Source organism: Ipomoea triloba, chromosome 5 (genome assembly GCF_003576645.1).
Source record: "Ipomoea triloba cultivar NCNSP0323 chromosome 5, ASM357664v1".
NCBI classification, from domain to species: Eukaryota; Viridiplantae; Streptophyta; class Magnoliopsida; order Solanales; family Convolvulaceae; genus Ipomoea; species Ipomoea triloba.
The window spans coordinates 13914142-13931154 of NC_044920.1; positions in this window are offsets into that span (position 1 = coordinate 13914142).

Sequence of the window (17013 nt, forward strand, 5' to 3'; positions counted from 1 at the left end):
CTTGCTTCTTTTGGATAAAGTTACTCTTTTTATGTTCCCATCATTCCTTGTTTGGGGAATCTGACCACTTCAGGATTGGTGCACTTCTTGACCGTTTGTGGTGGAGGTCTGACGTGTCATCCACTTCCGTCCATTTTGAAACCTCCCGCTCAGCACCTCTTCAATATTTTATCTCCATGATATTCTTCTTCTCCAAACTTAGAGTATTTTATCTGCACATGTTGACTAACATTCAGCCTCTTGGAGAAGTGCCGGTTTATCGAGACCATAAAAGATGTCTCGACCACTTGATGTTTCAATCCCATGTATCGAGAGGTCTATCTCTCGAATATTCTTTACGTCTCGAACTCGATAGGTATATCGAGAGGTCCTTACCTCTCGAACTTGGCTTGTGTCTCGAGACTTAGTTTATGTCTCGTAGACCCTTATTCCTCCAGAGTTGTCTCGTGCCTGCTTCTGATCTATCTGTTTGCTTACAACACGAAAACTTCTAAGTTGTTCAAACAAGTTTACCTTAAGCTTAAATATTTCCCGAGTTGAGCTCAAATTACCCGGTTGTATTTTCGCTCTTAGTTTACTTATCGAACTTACATTGTTTTGCCTATGTATCGAGACTTGGGGATTCTTACTTAACAGTTGGTATCATCAAAACCTATTACATGATGTTCCTAACACAAAGCATTTGCTAGCATTCCTTATGATTATCAAACGTACAATGGCTTGATTTGAAAAAGAAAAAGCATTGATTTTATTTTCAGCGCATATGGTAAGTTTGACAACTGATCTACTAAAGCAAGAATAACCAAACTCACGCAACACCCCAACAAAAGATATATATATTATCATAACAGGAGTNTGTGGTTCATTGACAGTGGATGTTCGAGACATATGACGGGAAATCTAACACTGCTAGAGAACATCCAACCTATCGAAGGTCCCTTGGTGACATTTGGCGACAACGAGAAGAAGGGACGCACAAAAGCTGTTGGTGAAATTCAAAAAAATGAGCTGGTTATTAAGGGGGTATCTTACGTTGAAGGGCTCNATGTTCGAGACATATGACGGGAAATCTAACACTGCTAGAGAACATCCAACCTATCGAAGGTCCCTTGGTGACATTTGGCGACAACGAGAAGAAGGGACGCACAAAAGCTGTTGGTGAAATTCAAAAGAATGAGCTGGTTATTAAGGGGGTATCTTACGTTGAAGGGCTCAAGTTCAATCTCCTTAGTACAAGCCAGTTCTGTGACAAAGGCTACAAGGTTGTCTTCACCAAAAGCAAATGTCAGATCATGAGCGAGGAATCTCTCGAAGTCGTCTTGGAAGCAGCAAGGAAAGGAAACATGTACATAGTGGATTGGAGATCTGCAAAACCATCCCTATGTATGCTAGCAAGAAGCAAGGAAGATTTATGCTGGGATTGGCATAGTAAGCTTAGTCATCTGAACTTCAAGACTATCAACAAGCTTACTAAGAGGAACCTAGTGGAAGGACTGCCCAAAGTGACGTTTCGAAAGGATAAAATTTGTGAGGCATGTCAACGTTGCAAACAGATCAAATCCTCCTTCAAGAGCAAAGCCGAGACATCATCCACTAGACCATTAAGTCTTATTCACATGGACTTATTTGGCCCAGTGGATCCACCCAGCATAAAGGGAAAGAAGTACACTCTTGTGGTAGTAGATGACTACACAAGATTCACATGGACCGTGTTCTTAACCAAGAAAAGTGAGACAAAAATTGCCCTGCCAAATCTCTTGAAACAAGTTCAAGTTGAAAAGGATGTCTCGATACTAAAGATCCGGTCAGATCAAGGAGGAGAGTTCGTTAATCAATTAATCGAGAGCTACTGCAACGAGAACGGGATTCATCATCAACTGTCAGCTGCTCGAACTCCTCAACAAAACGGGGTTGCTGAAAGAAGGAACAGAACTCTCAAGGAAGCTGCAAGAACCATGCTCTCGCAAGCCAACATAGCACAAGGATTTTGGGCAGAAGCAATCAACACAGCTTGCTACACCCAAAATCGGTCCTTGATCGTAAAAGGAGTTGGAAAGACTCCATATGAGTTGTGGAATGGAAGAAAACCGAATGTAAGCCACTTCCACACATTCGGGTGCAAATGCTATATCCACAACAATGGGAAGGCTCAACTAAGAACCTTTGATGAAAAGGCAGATGATGGAGTATTTCTGGGATACTCATCGACAAGCAAAGCATTTAGAGTCTTCAACAAACGGAGTTTGGTGGTTGAAGAGTCCATACACGTTACCTTTGATGAAAGGGTATCGACAGATCAACCATCAAAGACAACGGAAGCAGCTAAGGAAGATCAGCCACAGTCTATCGAGAGATCAAACTTACCTCTCGAAGACAAGCAGTCGATAGTTCGAGACGTAGCAGAACTCCAGTCAGATTCAGATGATGAAGAATCTACCAAGAAGAAAGCACCTGACTCAGTTGATCCAATCCAGATCATAGATGTTCAAACCACATCTCAACCTTCAATGGAAGTATCAACTGAGGAGCCACAACCCGACCTAAGATGGCTGAGAAGTCACCCTGCTGATCAAGTGATTGGAGATGTACGTGACAGAGTTCGAACCAGATCAGCATACAGAGAAAGCATGTTTGCTTGCTTTCTATCTCAAATAGAGCCTAAGGTGATCGATGAGGCTCTATGCGATCCAGATTGGGTACAAGCCATGCAAGAGGAACTTCATCAGTTTGAGCGGAACGATGTTTGGGAACTAGTTCCGAGACCTCATCATCAAAATGTCATTGGTACAAAGTGGGTTTTCAGAAACAAGATGAATGAGGATGGAGTTATTGTTAGGAACAAGGCCAGACTTGTTGCCAAAGGCTATTGTCAGGAGGAAGGAATAGATTTTGATGAAACCTTCGCTCCAGTGGCACGTCTCGAAGCCATACGCATCTTTCTCGCATATGCCGCCTTCAAAGACTTTAAGGTATATCAAATGGATGTCAAGAGCGCTTTTCTGAACGGACTTCTCGAAGAAGAGGTGTACGTTGAACAACCTCCGGGTTTCTTGAAGGACGTGGGAGCTGACAAAGTATACAAATTAAAGAAGGCACTTTACGGCTTAAAACAAGCTCCGAGAGCTTGGTATGATACCTTATCCTCTTTTTTAATCCAGTGTGGGTTCACCAAAGGCCTAGTGGACAAAACATTGTTTAGAATTAAGGACGAGGATCACATCTTATTGGTGCAAATCTATGTGGACGATATCATTTTTGGAAGCACCAATCCAGACTTGTGCGAGAAGTTCTCCAGATTGATGAAAGGGAAGTTCGAGATGAGCATGATGGGAGAACTAAACTACTTCCTTGGATTACAAGTGCGGCAGCTTAAGGAAGGCATCTTCATCAATCAGGAGAAATACACCAAGGATCTGCTCAGAAAATACAATATAGAAGGGAAATCCTCAGTCAAAGTACCCATGGGAACCTCTCTACGTATCGATGTCGACAGTGAAGGTCGAGAGGTCGATCAGACTACTTATCGAGGTATCATCGGATCTCTTCTCTATTTAACTGCTAGTAGACCAGATATATCCTTTGCAGTAGGTGTATGTGCTAGGTTTCAGGCAAGTCCTAAGGAAAGCCACTTAAATGCATCTAAAAAGATCCTTAGATATCTCAAAGGTACGCAAAGTGTTGGACTTTGGTATTCGAGAGGTGGATCTTTCGAACTTATGGGTTATTCAGATGCGGATTTTGCCGGCTGTAAGATAGATCGAAAAAGCACATCAGGGACATGTCAGTTTCTAGGTGGAAGACTTGTCTCATGGTTTAGCAAGAAACAGCATTCGATAGCTACAAGCACCGCTGAGGCAGAGTATGTAGCAGCTGGAAGTTGCTGTGCTCAGGTTTTATGGATGAAGCAACAATTACTGGATTATGGGGTTGAGTGTAAGGAGGTTAAGATCAAGTGTGACAATACAAGTGCTATTGCCATCACCCACAATCCAGTGTTACATTCTAGAACAAAGCATATTGATATTAAGTATCACTTCATCCGAGACCATGTTGAGAGGAAGGACATTATTTTGGAATATTTTGCAACGGAGGAGCAACTAGCAGATATTTTCACAAAAGCGTTATGTGAAAATAGATTCTCTCAACTAAGGTTAGAATTGGGAATGATAGAATTGGGATGAATGGTCAAATCTTATCTTCTTGTATTTAGTGCCATGAACTGTTTCGCATGTGAGGGGCGGTTTCATCAACTTTATGGCAGCTTTGGAGTTACACAAGCATTGAATGGTCATTCATATTGCATCCCGTGACTCAAAAGTGATAACCTTATTGGGCTATAAATAAGAGGGTTTATTTCAGAAGTTCATATCATCAACTTCCCATGGAGAAAAAGAAAGGAAAAGATGATGTTCCATTCTTTTATAGAGGAAAGAAACCGGCAGTCAAGTCCAAAGATTTTCAAGGAGAAAACTATCCAGAATCAACGAAGGGTGAACAGATTGCGGAGCTTCCTGATAATCCAAGCAAGAATCCTATTCCCATCCAAGGTGAATGGATCCCCAAATACGAGGAGATCCACAACGATGGGATACTGGAATCGGGAGGAGAGTCTTGCACAAGACGGACTCCTACTGCTGCACATTCTGGAAAAGGGCCTTCCTCAACCAAATGGAGAACCAAGGGAAATGGAGAGGAAGACCAGATGGGACTTTCTGAGGTCAGCAGCAGTCAAAGGGGTGATCATACCTAATCCAAAGACATTAAGAGGATTAGCGATGAAGATGGTCACTCCCAACTACAGTAAGCAGCTCCGGAGAGAAGAACAAGAAAAGGAAATAGCCACCCCTAGTTCTGTTATTAGACAAATAGGACTTTAGATGGCTAGTTCCTGCTTTAACGATAGATTCCTATTAGGCTGATCAAGGCCAAACAAAAGTTTCTAGGGAATCTAATAGGATATTGATTCATATGTAATGTATCTGGAAATCACTAAATGAACTTAAGGATATGTTCCAAGTGATATCTTTTAGATGAATCAAACTTGTTTCTCTCGCAATCTGTGTTCGAAAGGTAGTTCGAGAGGTCACCCGATCAGTTTGTCTATATACGTTATGTCTCGAAGAAGGGTAGTTCGAGAGGTCACTTCGAAAAATAACAAACTGATATCTCTGAACGGAGGAATAAGGAGGGTTAGGGATCAATCACTCAGGGGGAAGATCCTTAAACTCATGTGGAAGACAATTCACCTTCGAGAGGTGAATCCAATAAGTTCAACGAATACATGAAGGGAACGGCTAACTTTGGATATTAATGCTAGCCACGTGGGCACCGGTTACTGACGGTTTTCCATATTTAAAAAATCTTTTCGTGATAAGTGGGAGCATGCTCATATAGTTACTATTCTTTAATACCCCACTATCCTAAACCTAAAACCGCTCTGTTAAATTACCAAAAATACCCTCATTTTTCATATACGCTGACCGTTATTAGGGGTATTCCTGACCTTTTACTTCTTTAAAGAAAACCGGTATCCTTCCTTGGGTCAAGCTCTCAACCCTACCCATATATCCAACCCGAATCCACACGATATAAAAGCCAAATCCTTCTTCTTTACCCGGATTCAAGCTAAAACCGTTTACCCAAAATCCCCAAATCCTAAACGCAGTACACATTCCCTCCAAAACATCTAACCTTCATCAATGGCGTCCCAATCCTCTACATCAACCTCATCTTCCGATGCATATCAGAGGGAGTTGCTACACATTCGCTCTCAGATCAAACAAGTCAAGGCGGGGAGTATCCTTGACAGAAACGGCTTCATCACCAACTCCCCTAATCCAAAAATGGCGAAAAAGGTCCTGAAGAAGTTTGAGAAAGCAGGACTGATGAAATACATGACGCACGACTACCGAACCATTCACGCCCTCGACTTCACAGAATGGTTCGCAAATGCCAAGGTCACGAAGGGTAAAATCGAAAGCCGCTTTAATGATTTTCCCATCACAACATCTGTAGGTGACCTCAGAGCGGCATTTGATTTCGCGTCATCGGAGGAAGCAGTCAAGCATCTATCGGATTACGACTTGGACAATCAAGCCTTCTGGGAGAAAATCCGACTAGCGACTGCACCACCCAGAGCATCCTCTGCCCTCCGCAAGTACCACCTAAAGGAGAGGTTTGCTCTCGCTGCCGACCTGATCATGAAGTTTGTGCTCGGCAAGGTGTCCGGAACTGACGAGGTTAGTCTAGACCTCCTCAAAATCCTCCATGCCATTTGGAATAACAACAAGCTGGACTGGGCACATATCATCTTCAACTTCCTCCAACAGCAAGTGATACGCTCAGTCTCCAACGCCAACCTGTCGATCAGTAAAAAGGTTGGTTTCGGCTTTGTTGTTCAATTTCTCCTAAGCCTGAAGGGCTTCGAACTGAGGGAGGGAAAAGAGATTCATCGAAATACCTATATGGGTAGGACGAAATCTCTAATCCCCAAAACTAAAGGTGTTAAGGCTGCACCTTCTCCCTCACAGCCAAAAGGAAGGGGCAAAAGGAAAGCCCAAACCGAGGAAAAGAATTCTGATGAAGAACATCTCGATGTACTGATACAAAGGGTTCATCTGCCAAAGAGGGCTAGGAAAGCCAAAACTGTTGCTGTCACCCGGGTTCGAGAGGTGACACCGTCAGTTATACAAGTACCCTTCGAGGACAGGGCACAAGCCCAGGGGGAACCTCAGGCTACACTGGCCACTGAGGTTGAGAGAGTGCCCCCTACCAGGTCCCTGTCAAGAGATTTGTGTGTTAATGATGATATTACTGCTGAGGGTACTGGTGACTCTGTTGGTTTATCTCGAGAGATGGCTCGAGAGGTTGAAGGTACTGGGATCAGTGATCCAGTACAAGGGGATGCAGAAGAACCACGTGAGATGGTTCGAGAGATAGACTACACAGTCAGGGTGGGAGATGATCACTTGGAGCATAGTCGAGAGATCACAGCTCAGATAGACGAAGCAATTTCTGCCACTGAAATCATCTCTGATGGGCGGGATGACTTATATGAAGAAGTTTCCACTCAGTTGGCAGTGGAAGCACCCACTCTTGATGACTTCTCCAGGGTGATCAGGTGGATCAACTGGAGAACCAGTTCGTTCACTCAATTGATGAGTCAAGCAGCTGAAATGGAGGCAGAAGAGCAGTTTGCACTCCAGTGGTTGGGCATCTCCGAGATCCCAGCTCAACAACTGATGGATCTTGCCCACGAAACACGAGTAATGAAGCTGAACAGTGGAAGAACTGATAAAGGGAAGAGCATAGCAGTTGATGCTCCAGAAGTTGAAGCTGAGCCTGAAGAAGATCCTGAAACAGAAGCTCGATTTCGAGAAGATATCAGGCTCGCCACTGCCATCTCCTTGGGACAGAATGTTGAATTCACGAGAGGTCCAGGAGAGACCTCTGGGGTTGCTCACGATGATATCGCAACAGCCGCAATCCCACTGTCCCAAGTCAGCAACTCTGCTCTGGATGAACAGGTAGAAGCTTCGAGAGGTGAATCCGAGACCTCTGAAGCACTTCAAGTGGCACCCAACACCGTTCTACTTTTGCCACCACCTGCATCCACACCCTCGAACACTACAGATGAAGCACAGACAATTCGAGAGGGTGAAGTTCCGTTGCTCACACTGCCAGGTTTTCCTACTGCTCCTGAAATAATCATCATCCCAGACTCATCGGAGCAGACCGAAGAGCAGCACAATGAGCAACATGAGCAGAATGTTCCAAGTCCTGCTGGTTCGAGAAGTGCTGAGGAGGACGATGCAACTATCGAAGGTGGAAACAGGGAAGCACCTATCGAAACCTCGTCTCCAATTCCACCAGCAGATGACCAAGTTCCCAGCACTGGTTCGAGAAGTGATGCTGAAGGGGAACTTCTATTGGATGGAAACCGGGAAGCGTCCAATACCGAAGAACCCTCTCCGGCTGATCCTATCTCCACAGTTGCTGAAGCTGAGGCTCCAGGTTCGAGAGGTGAGGAGTAAGAAGTGATCCATCCCTCAGGTGGAAACCGGGAAGCGCCTGACATGGAGCTACCTTCGAGCTCTGAACCCGGTGTCCCTGTGGCCCCTCAGACACTTAATCGAGAGGTGGACTCGCAACTGCAAGTCATGGGTGGAAATCTGGAAGCACCCAAGTCCCCTCCGATAAAAGGTACTTCTCACTTCTCTTCTTCTACTTCTGACTATGATCAACAGGCCGAAGAAGCCTTCATTGGCGAAGTGCGTCAATTCATGGCTGATCAATCTCAGAAGATGGCTCAGCTCGAAAGAATACTCGCTGTGGTCCGCAATGCTGCAATGCCTGCTGATGGCACAAGTGAATCCCAAGGCCGTCATGCCGAACTTCTCGAACAGGCGATATGGGCTGAGGATGCAGCACGGAAAGCCACTGATGAAGCCGCTGTAGCTCGAGCAGAGGCTGCAAGTGCGAGGGCTGAATTAGCCGAGATGCGAGCAGAGCTTCGAGCCTTCCAATATTCCAGTGAACTTCGACAGGATGTGATGAAGGCCATACTCGATGACCTGTCGAACCAAGTGCCTGCCCAACTTCAAGCAATCTTCGAAGGTATGTCCATCCTCCTCTCCCGTGCTGATGATGCCAACAAGGGGGAAAATAAAGAGAAAAAGAAGGGGGATACAACGGGCAAGAAAAGGGCAGCAAGTGAACCAGCTGGACCACCTCCAAAAATACCAAGAATCATGAGCAAAGCAGTGGAGGATGCCAAACAGGCAGAAAACCTAAGGGTCCAGCGTACACTGGAAATGGAGAGAAGGAGAGAAGAGGACAGAGAAAGAAGAAGAAAAAGACAAGAACAACAGTCAGAAGAAGAAAGGAAGATAGATCTTCTCATGACAAACTTTAAGTTTGGGAACAGAGAAGACACTGAACAAATTCTGACTCTGGAGATATTCAAGCTTCTGAAAATCACTGGGATATCTACACACAGCAATATGTCTCCAGAAGAATGCATTGCCTGGTGGAAAGATGGAGTAATTGATGGTGAGTACGTAGGGGAAGCCTACAGGAATTACAGGCATCTAGATGTCACAGATGAATACCTAAGCCTGGTAAATCTGAAAGACCCCATCAAGACACGAGAAGCCATCAACAAGAAGAGNCAATTCCACCAGCAGATGACCAAGTTCCCAGCACTGGTTCGAGAAGTGATGCTGAAGGGGAACTTCTATTGGATGGAAACCGGGAAGCGTCCAATACCAAAGAACCCTCTCCGGCTAATCCTATCTCCACAGTTGCTGAAGCTGAGGCTCCAGGTTCGAGAGGTGAGGAGCAAGAAGTGATCCATCCCTCAGGTGGAAACCGGGAAGCGCCTGACATGGAGCTACCTTCGAGCTCTGAACCCGGTGTCCCTGTGGCCCCTCAGACACTTACTCGAGAGGTGGACTCGCAACTGCAAGTCATGGGTGGAAATCTGGAAGCACCCAAGTCCCCTCCAACGAAAGGTACCTATCGATCCTCTTCTCCTTCTACTTCTGATCATGATCAACAGGCCGCGCAAGAGTTCTTTGGCGAAGTACGCCAATTTATGGCTCAATCTCAGAAGATGGCTCAGCTCGAAAGAATACTCGCTGTGGTCNTGTTAATTCTTTCTATCAAATCAGCCATATAGAGTAAGTATAAGTGTTGGCATCATCAAAAAGGGGGAAATTGTTAGGAACATCATGTAATAGGTTTTGATGATACCAATTGATAAGTAGAAATCCCCAAGTCTCGATACATAGGCAAAACGCTGTAAGTTCGACAAGTAAACCAAGAGCGAAAATACAACCGGGTAACTTTGAGCTCAACTCAGAAAACATTTAAGCTTGAGGTAAATTTGTTTGAACATCTTAGNGCTGCACTACCCGTGGCTGGCACAACCGAGTCTCAGGCCAATCATGAAGAACTACTCGAACAGGCAGTATGGGCTGAGACTGCAGCACAGAAAGCTGCCGATGAAGCTGCTCTCGCCCGAGCAGAGGCTGCATGTGCGAAAGCTGAACTAGCTGAGTTACGGGCAGAGCTGCGAGNTTCTACTTCTGATCATGATCAACAGGCCGCGCAAGAGTTCTTTGGCGAAGTACGCCAATTTATGGCTGATCAAACTCAGAAGATGGCTCGCTTTGAGCGCGTACTGGCCATTGTTCGAAATGTTGCACTACCCGTGGCTGGCACAACCGAGTCTCAGGCCAATCANTTTCAAAATGGGAGGAAATGGATGACACGTCAGATTTCCACCACAAACGGTCAAAAGGTGCACCAATGCTGAAGTGGTCTGATTCCCTACAGACAAGGAATAATGAGAATATAAAAAGAGTAACTTTTACCAAAAGACGAAAGTGGAGNTGTTCTTGGTCTTATTTCTTTCAATCTTTTCTACTAAACTCTGCTTTGTAAACATTCCCTTTTATAATCATATACATATCTTTTGCTGGGGGTGTTGCGTGAGTTCTATTATTCATGTTTTAGTAGAATATTTGTCAAACTTACCATGTGCGCTGAAAAATAAAATCTATGTTAATTCTTTCTATCAAATCAGCCATATAGAGTAAGTATAAGTGTTGGCATCATCAAAAAGGGGGAAATTGTTAGGAACATCATGTAATAGGTTTTGATGATACCAACTGTTAAGTAGAAATCCCCAAGTCTCGATACATAGGCAAAACGCTGTAAGTTCGACAAGTAAACCAAGAGCGAAAATACAACCGGGTAACTTTGAGCTCAACTCAGAAAACATTTAAGCTTGAGGTAAATTTGTTTGAACATCTTAGAAGTCTCGTGTGTTGTAATCATATAGACAGATCAGAAGAAAGCATGGGACAACACTGGAGGAATAAGGGTCTGCGAGACATCAACTAAGTCTCGAGACATAAGCAGAGTTCGAGAGGTAGGACCTCTCGATACAGCTATCTAGTTCGAGACATAAACAGAGTTCGAGAGATAGACCTCTCGATACTTGAATACGAGACATCAAGCAATCAAGATATCAACCTTGGTCTCGATACACTAACAATTCTCCAACAAAGCTGAATGACGGTCAGGAAGCATACTTAAAGTTTGGAAAAGAAGAATATCATGGAGATAGAACAATGAAGAGGTGCCGAACGTGAAGATTTCAAAATGGGAGGAAATGGATGACACGTCAGATTTCCACCACAAACGGTCAAAAGGTGCACCAATGCTGAAGTGGTCTGATTCCCTACAGACAAGGAATAATGGGAATATAAAAAGAGTAACTTTTACCAAAAGACGAAAGTGGAGCATGGACTCAAGAAAGTGAACTATGGAATATTCACTACAAGACAAAGAGGTTCAAGTTACAAGATCACCACTCCATGAAATATGCTGAAAATATGCAAGACCCATGATCAGCATGAGAGACAAATTTCAAACGGAATAGTTTTCCCTCCAACGGAATTATTCCTCTACTCTCATATATAAGGACGTGAAGACACAAAATAAAAGAAGCTTCTTGGGGGTAAACAAGTTCGAAATTCTTAAGAGGTGTCTGTCTAAAACGTTCAAGTGCTAGTGCTTAACTTGGAATATCATCCTGATATTCAAAACAGCGAGAAAAACACATCTAAGTGTTTAAGAGAGTTACAAAGCTTNAAAATAAAAGAAGCTTCTTGGGGGTAAACAAGTTCGAAATTCTTAAGAGGTGTCTGTCTAAAACGTTCAAGTGCTAGTGCTTAACTTGGAATATCATCCTGATATTCAAAACATCGAGAAAAACACATCTAAGTGTTTAAGAGAGTTACAAAGCTTAAACTGTTATACATCTAGAAGGTGACCGAAGCTGCTCTACATCGAAGTTGATTCAACGATAGCTTGTGGTCAGATTGGAGCCTGTTACATTCAACTGTGACAACCAAAAACACCTTGCTTTGGATTAAGCAAGAGAGGTGGAGTAACCTGGCTGCTGTCCGAGTGAAAGAAACCTGAGGCTTGACGCGGGCTTGGTGATTAAAGGTCAAGTGCTCGAGAGGTGGAGTAGCTGGAAGCGGGGAGAAAGACCTTGGAGAGGTGGAGTAACCTGGGAGCTGTCTTGTGAAGATCCTGAGGCTTGACGCGGGCTTGGTGATCAAAGGTCAAGTGCTCGAGAGGTGGAGTAACAAGAAGCGGGGCGAAAAACCTGAGGCTTGAGGCGGGCTTCGTGATTAAAGCTCAAGCGCTCGACATTGTACTAAAAAGGGAAGTTTTAGTGCAATCCTTCCAGGGAGTTTCTGGAAGAAGAGTGGACGTAGGCGGGTTGGCCGAACCACTTAAAAATCTCTCTTGCATTTACTTACTGCTTTTATCTCTCGCTAACCTCTCGATTGCACTGCATATAAACGCACTTCTCGAACTAACTCAAACTCGTGCTAACTAAAAGGGGATAACATTTCCGCTGCGCATAAAACTTTGTCTTCACCTCGTGAGGTATCAAACCTAAACATCCTAAGTTCAATACACACGAGAGGTTGAAAAGATTTGCAAAATCTTATACAAGTCTATTCCCCCCCCCCCCCTCTAGACTTGTACCCCATCCCCTTGGGACCAACACATACATCCACAACAAAATAGACAATATACAGTTATTTACCATATTCCAAACCATTTTCATTAGAGTACGATTTTCGCCTTTGTGCCACACCATTTTGTTGTGGTGTGCCCGGCATTATATATTGTGCACACATGCCCTAGATTCGAAGAAGTTCTTAAATGGACAAGGAATTGACCCAACTTTTGATGTTTTTCCATAATACTCACCACCTTTATATGATCTAATTGTCTTTACCTTTCTATTTAACTGTCTCTCAACTTTCAATATGAATCTCTCTAGGACATCCACATAATGGGATCTTTCATGTAGCAAATAGATGTAACAGTACCTAGAATGATAATCAATAAAGGTAATAAAGTATTTCTCACCGCCGTAAGACAGAACATCAAAAAGACCATAGATATTTGTATGTATTAAATCAAGTAATCCTAAGCTTCTATGGTTGAGTGTTTTGATACATGTCTGACTTGCTTTCCCTTTATGCAATCGACACATGCATCATTCCAGTCAGTAAAATTCAATTGAGACAAATTTTAACCTTAATAAGTCTCAATATCCTTTCTTTGGATATATGACCAAGCCTTTTATGCCACAAGTCTGCTGAAGATTCATTCGATGCACTTTTTTTTAACATAAACATCACTTATAAGTCATAACATTAAACAAGGAATTAACAAACTCAACATTAAGATTGAAACAATATAGAGTATTCAACAAAAACACCAACGCCACAAAAGGTATTTTAATTTTGTTAATACAAAGAAAAACATTTGTTTCCAATCTTAAAGTTAAACCCGATATGCCCAACCTAAATGCTGAAACAAGATTTATAGAATATTTTGGAACAAACAGACAATTTTTAAGATCAAGGCAAAAGCCTGTATCTAGCTTAATTTTGTAAGTTCCAATACCTTCAATTCTAGCTTTCATCTTATTTCCCTTTATGTTGAAACGTCAAAAAACCTTGCATAATGTTAGAAACATGAGTTGTAGCACCAATGTCTAACCACCAAGTATCAGAAGTTACCACTATCAGATTGGATTCAAAGTATACTGAAACTGAATGTATACCTTTCTTTTCCATCCAAGCTTTCCTCTTCAAGCATTCAGCCTTCTTGTGCCTAGGTTTGTTACAGAAATAACATTTCTACACTTACTGAAAATACATTGCACCTTCATAGGATGTTTGCCCTTCTTTTTCCTTTTAGACTTGTTGCTATTACCACTGACATCAGAACTGCCACCATTATAGCGTGATGCAATAGTGTTCACTACAAACATTTATCTAACATTACTTTGACTTACAAACATTTATTTAGACTATGATTTATAGACCTTAAGTTTACATTTAAATCCGTCTTTGGGTCAAATTTAAATACAATGTCAATTTACCGACATGCATCATTCACACATATTTGAATGAAATCATTCATCAAGTTTAAATTTAATATATAGAGTTTTTTCCACTTTTGGTCCTATGACTTTAGTGTTTCCGTCAATTTAGGTACACGACTTTCATTTTGCCACTTTTAGTCCTTGACTTTAATTTTTTTACCACTTTTAGTCCTTGACTTTGATTTTTTTTCCACTTTTAGTCCTTTCGGTCACCCGAGCGACAACTTTTAATCGAAATCAACAAATTGTTGTGCCATTAATGGTAAATAACGTTTAATGTATTTAGAGATTTACCAATAGACAATTTTACACTTAATGGCACAATATTTTATTGATTCCGAATAAAAATTGTTGCTTAAAAAGCGAAGCAGAACAAGCAAATAACGTTTCTTTTTCCTAATTTTTTATCTGATTTTATTTATAAATATATTTAGAACTTTATCAAAATACACTTTTACCCTTAATGGCACAACAATTTGTTGATTTCGGTTAAAAGTTGTCGCTCGGGTGGCCGAAAGGACTAAAAGTGGAAAAAAAATCAAAGTCAAGGACTAAAAGTGACAAAAAAATTAAAGTCAAGGACTAAAAGTGGCAAAATGAAAGTCGTGTACCTAAATTGACAGAAACACTAAAGTCATATGACCAAAAGTGGAAAAAACTCTTAATATATATGTCATCTTTTGATATGCGCTACATATTAACAAAACAAGAATCATAACCTCTAAATTGTATTTAATCACATGTATGATCTACCTTTGGGTGACCGCTAGAACCATGTGTTAATGGTCGCAAATGTTTATCAATCCTTAGTGTCATTCAATGATGCAAAATACATGTTTATGATAAACATTTGTGTACATAAATAATTATTTAGCTATTACCTTGAGTGAGTCGCTTTGGCCACTAACACACTTGCCTTATGCTAATTATTCATTTATGTGAATAAACCTTAATTTATATGTTGTTCTATTATAACATATAAATTAAGAGTGGATCAAATCTCCAGCCATAGTTGATCATTAATTCTATATATATATAATTCAATTCCCGTGCGGTGGGGGTGTTTCCCATGCGGTGGCTTTAGGTGCGTAATTTTCTTCTTAAGGTGTGTAATTTTTTTTCTTAAAGTGCGTGATTTGTATGCTTAAAGTGTGAGTGTTGAAACTTAAGATGAGTGAACCTAAAGCTTAAGGTGCGTGGTTTCCCTTCTTAAGATGCGTTGTTTTCTTTCTTAAAGTGCGTGATATGCATGCTTAAGGTGCGTCATTTTAAAAACCTTAGGTGCGTGGTTTGTGTTCTGAAGGTGCGTGACTTGTGTATTTAAGATGCGTGGTTTGTGTACTTAAGGTGAGCAATGTGTTCTGAACTGAAGGTGCACCATTTAAAAAGTTTAGGTGCATGGTTTGTGTTCTTAACTTAAGGTGCGCCGTTTTAATGCTTAAGGTGAGTACCGCACGAGAAGATATACCCGCATCTGAACCCTTCCATATATATATATATATATATATATATATATATACACACACACACACACACACATACGAGTCCAAAATTAAAGATAGTCTAAATGCTTTAAACAAATCAAAAGGGCCTAAATTTATGTATAGTTCTCTAGATTTTAAGTCCAAATTAAATGAGCCTAGACTTCAAAGCAAGTTTATAATGTTTTAAATAAACCAAATAAAATCGATTAATTTGTTTTGTTGACTGAATTGGGCCAGACCCAGTCCTAACTCTAATCCATCACATTTAGCTAGCCTTTTCAACTTTATGCTGGGAACCCAGGTCCACCTTGCAAGGTGGACCTAGGTCCAAAATTACATTGTTTTTTTTTTTTTTTTTTTTTTTTTTTAAATTAGTAAACATATTGCTGAATATAGAGTTGTCCAAAAATATGTGAATGTAGAGGTTTCAAAGTGTGAATGTATAGTATAGAAATCGTGAATGTAGACTTATGATTGTGTGAATGTAGATTTGTCCAGAAATGTGTGAACGTGGAGGTTTCAAATTGTGAATATGGAGTATAGAAATCGTGAATGTAGAGTTATGCATGTGCGAATATGTAATAAAGTTAAAAAGTTCTAGCAACTTGTAGCCCTGTAATGTATGAATGTGGAGTTCTCAAGTTGTGAATATGAAGTATAGGACCTGTGAATATAGAGTTTTGAATGTGTGAATGCATAACAAACAAAAAAAAAAAACGGCGTCGTTTTTGGACCCAGCATAACTACTGCTTTTCAACACAAACCTAGCTGCCAATTTACACATCCATACGCAGCCATAAAATGATAAAATTAGGAGAGAAACAGAGGAAGACGGCCGCCATCGATGGAGAGAAAGAGATCTGCTGACAGCATCATTCCTCCGTCTTCCCGGTCACCGTCGGCCACAAACGAGAGAGAGAAATGGCGATTGCACCACCATGCTCCACAATCTCCTCCCGTCGCCCTCATTGTTGGATCGCAACACCAGCCTCACCGCCGTCAATTGGTCGCACCGCCAGCCACGTTGAATCCCAACGAAGGTCGCCGGCGAAAGGATTTTTGATTCCAAGAACCAGCCAAACCAACGTTGATATACAATTAACATATATATTTGTTTTTTTTTTTTTGAGAAAACATATATATTTGTTGAATGCACAAATAACATTTGTAAACAGTACGTGAGCACATACAATTAATATATTACGTATATGATTGTTGATTCCATATAATTACAAAAGTTAATTTAAACATGAATATTGACCGTGGCAATCAACAGTGCGAGTTGATTCCAAATCAATAATCAATAATAATTATATATATACACGGATACGAAAAAACATATCGCATTTAAATCAAATCGATCAACTAAACAAAACAAATTAATTGGGTCTATAAGGTCAAATGTCTATAAGGTCTATTTGATTTATTTAAAGTATTATGGACTTACTTTAAATTCTAAAGTTCATCTAATTTGGGCTTAAAATCTAAGGAATTATATATTCTAAGCTCATTTAATTTGAGCTTAAAATTTAAGGAATT